This window comes from Danaus plexippus, chromosome 26 (genome assembly GCF_018135715.1).
Source record: "Danaus plexippus chromosome 26, MEX_DaPlex, whole genome shotgun sequence".
In the NCBI taxonomy this organism is placed as follows: Eukaryota; Metazoa; Arthropoda; class Insecta; order Lepidoptera; family Nymphalidae; genus Danaus; species Danaus plexippus.
Window position 1 is genome coordinate 5,986,067 of NC_083554.1, and position 6,000 is coordinate 5,992,066.

Below are 6,000 nucleotides of genomic sequence, written 5' to 3' on the forward strand. Positions count from 1 at the left end.
ACATTGAGGCCGTACATTGAGATTAATTTTAATTTTAAAAAGCTGTTGAAAATTGTTTTATATTTCTATAATATCCGTCTATTGACAGCGTAACTTATTACCTGCGTCTGTCATGGATTAAACATATATTTATTAATTATTTATAACACGTATACTTCCTTAAATGAATCTCTTTAATGATTTGAAAACAGATTTTTTAAATAATTATGAAGTTATTTTGATTTTTATAGTGCATATATATATATTCATACTCATATTTAAAATTAATTATGTATAATTAATTACGTGAACATATATAATTTAGCGCCTGGCTTGAAGTCCCAGGACAGAAGAATATAGTTATATTATATATATTTCATCATCGTCTTACAATTTAAATTTGATTATTTTATTGCTGTCATACAATTATGAAAAAGAAATATCAGAAGAAACTAAAATAATACACTGTAATGGAAAAAACAATTTTTATAATAGTAGCAGTTTAAATTCAAAATGATTCAGGAAAGACTTACAAACTAAAGAGCATTTGGTTGAGTTCAATGTGGGCTTGTGTATCTATATGTTCAGGGGCTCATAGTGGAACATAGATTTACACGGACATTGTAATGGTTAATGAGATGAAACCTCTCAGCATTCCATGGGTTCACGGTGCGGGTGCTGGGTCCATCGCGTTGCAGGGAGAGGAGCTTCAACAGTGCCTGGGACTTGCGACCCAGGTGTAGGTTTAATGGGCCCCTATCCAGTGCACGTTAAACGCTCACCTCCACCGTCCAAGCTCCTCTCTCTACCTAAGCAAAATTTGAAAAGAACCTACTAGGGTTGCCTTCGAAGTACGTTCCAAGAATGAATTGATGTTAGTTCTGGACAGGCCCAGGTCTTTTAGTAGGTTGTAGAGAGATTTTGCCGTTACACCTCTCGCTCCCACTTCTACCGCGTATAAATCCACGACGAACCTATTTCGAGTGAGTTCGTTTGTGAGCTCGTAATATTTGTCCTTGATGGCATGATCTTCGGGGATATTGGTTTCCCAAGGAACCGTAAGCTCTATCATCACAACGCGCTTTAAAATTAGCGAATACATAAATATGTCTGGTCTGAAGGGGGAGGCACAAATATTCTCTGGGATTTTGTATTGTTTCTCATACGTATCCATAATTATAGTCCAATCCGAAGCCGCTTTAAGGATAGAGATATTAGAAAGAAATATTATTACTAATAATAATATTTTGTAAAATATTTATCAACGTGACTTTTATAAGGAGGGCAGAAATAGTGTTACAAGTGGCGCCATCTGTGCCGTACTAATTACAATATACTATAATCAATAGAATTATATTTATGTCCCATTATAATTAATTATATTACTGAACCATTGCAATTTTGTAATGGCAACATTTAAGTATCCACTTGTACCTGAAAACTATAAATATTGACTTCAGGCATTTTGTAGGACATAAGCGGAAGTAATGCTGAACATTGAAATCGAGACTGACAGTGTACCTCAAACAATAAACATTTTAATTTGTTGTTATAATAAAAACATTTTAATTTTATACAAGTAATACCTTTTGTTACTTAATTAACTAAAAATGTTCAGTTCCATACGAAGCCTGATCTTAATTGTCTCGTTAATATATTATTAGTGGACAAACAAAAGGGTTCGCGGTTTATTTACAGCAATATATCATTTTAAAACTATTATATAAAAATAAATGTATTCCTACATAATTTATATATTTATCAATGAATCTTTAATATTATATTTAATTAAAATTCTTCAAGCAAAGGTTTTTCCTTTCACGCAAAAACAGATGCAGCACGTCCAAATTCTACTTTATTTTTAATTCAATAAAAATGGATGCCGAATTTTTATTTTAACTATTTAAGCTTGTCGGTGGTAACAAACTGTATATGTAGTATTTATCAAACCTTTGTGTTTTTATGCTAAAGGTGGCAAAGGAGCAGACGGCCTACTTGATGGGTAGTTGTCACCGTCGCCCAAGGACATCCACAACATCCCTTATTGGTAACCATGGTTGTTGAGGGAGAGGGAGGGGTGGTAATAACGAAATGGCAGGAAAGGGTATCAACATTGAAAGGACGACCGGCTCTCTTACTCATCGGAGAAACGCAGCCCTTAAAGACTACTTCCAGCCGATCTTCTGTGAGAGGGTGGTACTTCAACGGCGAGTTAGTCCATGTTCGAGTTGTAATTACTTAACCACAGCTAGGCTCTACCACCTCATAAAACCTGCTCTGATATCAGGGTGTGTTCACCGAGTAGAAACTATGAGTCAACATGACGTGCAAGGTTATTGAAGAATATTACTCTTTTTTTAAAATTAAATACAGATAATAAATTTAATTTAAATTGCAAGATTAAATAGATAGGAGTTACGTTTGCTCCAATTGGAAAATTTAAAGCTATTTTAAAACCATTATAAAATTGGTTATTATTAAGTTATAATAATATCACTATATATGTACCTAATCTTAATGTAACTGATGTAATTAATGTATCTTAATGTAATTAATGTATAACCGACCTTATGTATATTTATACAGTATAATGATGCTCAAAAATTGTAGTAACGAATACAATTTTTAAGTTTCAATTCAGCTTCCCCAAAAGTTTATATAATTGTCTCTTAAGAGAGAAATCTTCATCTCTCTTCTTGGTATACGTATATGTCACTTGGGAGGAAACAAGAGAATGTACCCTGGTATATGCAACATAGATTTATATTTTGAACTTTGTCTATAGTGGAGTTTAGAATATGCATGGCATTTAAACCTTGACCCTAAACATTGGTACACTCAGACGAACTGCTAATAACAAATATATATATATTAGGCAACGTATTTATTAATTTCCATAGTCATAATAACACTTAACATAGTTTCATTGAGGTTATATGCAGTGGCGTGAACAACATAGATGCAAATAAACACTGCTTACCCAGCCTATACAACAACTAAAGTTATATTGTTTAAAAAAAGATCTGCAAGTCTTTTAATTTTTTTTTTCAATACGTCAGCCAATTCTCCTTATCAGAAATCATCTTTATATCCGGAAAGCGTTCCTGTCCAAAAAGGAAGTACCGAATCGACGTACTGGAGCGTCCGCCTCAACAACACCACTGTTTCTAAGCGCAAGTGGATAAGTTTTAACTAGCTAATGAGTGAATTTATTAACGAATCATGGAAAATTATAGCTGTGAACTCTGTACTGGTGATGTATGTTTGACGATATTAATTACGAGCACATTTTCAATTGTCATTGCAGTGTTGAATTTGTCGTTGTCATTTGTTATTGTTTATTGTTAGAATTAAAATAATTACTAAGTAACGAGTTTAGATTTAAATAAAAAAAAACGTAATTTTACTCGTTTTAATAAAAAGTACTATGATAGTTTTGAATAGCTAGTAGGTTGTGTACACACAAATAAGTTGTTTTGTTTTCCTTATTTGTTGTTTTCAAATAATAATAAGAATGTTTGGATTCCCACTGGATATTCCGATTTAAATAACTTTCATAAAGTGGTGATGGACAGATCGTAATCGTTTTAAGGTAGTTTCGTAGTTCAGAGTCAGTTGATAGATTTATAAAATATATAAATGTTGGTTCTGATCGGACTGCTGTACTTTATGCGCGAATATTATCAATGTTTAAATGAAACTAATATTTTCTGATTCATCATCATCATCATCAACCTATCGGAGTCCACTGCTGAGCAAAGGCCTCTTCTCACATGGAAAAGGTTAGAGCATTAATCACCACGCTTGCTCAAGACGGGTTGGCGATTTCAAACTTATAATTTGGATATAAGACCAGGTTTTCTCACGATGTTTTGATTACTACGCGTATTTTATTATATTTAAAAAGTACAGACTCCCGAAGTTTCGGTTACTTTGCAGCAACTGTGATCACGGGAGACATCTCGTCTGCCCGTTACAAATAATAAAATACCCATAGTAATCCGAAGACATTAGTTTCATTTAAATCAATACTCGCGAAAATATTAGATCTCATGTTATCAATGCTTTAGAGGAGGAAATTATGATGAAAATTGGTATTTTTTTCCAAACATATTTTGCTTACTCTACCCCAAATATCTGGTTATGTGAATTTACATTCCTGACAGAATTGCAAACTGCTAATGGAAGCATTCCCTTAATCTCTTAGTCGTCTCAGAGTGTAATCCGGTATAAGGCCAGCATACCCACTGGGAACACGAAAAACCAGATGATTCTATTTTTGTATAAGGACCTTAAATGTCTTTCTGTTACGGAGGAGTGATATTAAATATTCATAAATTATGTACAAGTCTGTACCTATAACCAACAAGTAGTTTCACTTAACAAATTGGTAACTTAACTGACTTTTCGTGGTTACATGTGCCGTTAGGCTTAAAGAGTAACGAAATATGTCCTATTAGTCTATAGAGATAAAATAGAATGCAACAAAGGAACAAAAATAATACGAATTGTCAAACATAATTGTTTATTTAGCTCTCAATGTTGATGCTTTACAAATATCTGTAGTATTTTCTGTGTTTTGTTATAGTAATATGAATTTGGATTTTATATTCCTCTCGTGCCTTATATTCTAACAGATGTTTCATAATATGAAAGGGTAAAAAAAACATCTTGAAGAGACTGCACAGATTACTGTGATTGTAAATTACTAATTATACAATTTAGAAGAAAATAATATTATTTCTTTGCAATTTATAAGTTAATCGTGTTAATGTATCTGACTAGATATCTCGGATACACGTCATGATAATACATCCAAATATCATTTTGATGAAGTCAATTAACAGAGAACGTATCTATTGTTTGAACACACTCTTTCTTAAGAACTACTCCGAAGGTAGAAACTACTTCATAAAGGTAGAACATGTTAAATTAAGTTTTGTAAGCACCACATACGGAAGATTTAAATTGTACTCTGTGTCTGAAAACTAAATTCTCATTATAATGTACGGTTACTCAATAAGAACAACTTGACAAATTAATATATATATGTATTTACTACAAATAAATATATTTTACATTCTATACTAAAATCATTTTTATAATTCTGAGAATAAAGATCGAAAATTGGTAATGATATATTCATTTGAAGCCGTGCTAAAGCTAACAAAAAAAAATAATGATAACTACAAAAAGATATATATTTTTAAAAGGCATTTTTTTAATAACTTTCAACGATTTGCTCAACTTGAACTAAAAATATATATTTTTTTAACTTTCAAATGTTTTTCATAATTTAACTTAACTTACTTTTCACAGAAGTTTGCATTTCATCTGATGTTTTAATTTGTATTTTATAAATCAACAACTAACTGAATCTTTCTTTTACTTTTATCTGGTTATTTTAGTAATCATACTCATTAAGTAATAATTCTAATAATTTTTGACAACTGTGTAGTGTTCAAACTGTAAATTCAACTGTAAATTCCAACTGTAAATGCACATGCAATGTTTAGTAAGTAACACAGTTATTTCCGTAGCATTGTTTCTATTTTCCCATAAAATGTTATATTTATTCGCTATTATGTTTGCGGTTTAGTTATCGTGATGGTAAATTATCGAGTAAAGTATGATTTGTAGGCTTTTTTATCATTGATTTATTACATTTGTGGTGATAAGCTATTATCTCGTTAAAATTTTGTCTTATTCAGCTAATGTGATATCTATTGGTTTTATTTTAACCCAATCATCATAACATTCACACTATCCCAGGTAACCGTTATTAACTAAGGAACAGGCAATTATTTTATTTAGACGCGTTAACATTTCAAATAAATTTTGTTCTAACTCGCCATAAGATATATTGCGAGACGATTTAGCTATCACTGATACAAACTTTATTTTCATAACATTATACGACCTTTGGTATGAAAATGTTACCTCAAACTCTGACCTTCTGACTTTATCAATGTTGTTCACAATACATAAAAGATATATTGGACGAATAAAAACCAATCCATA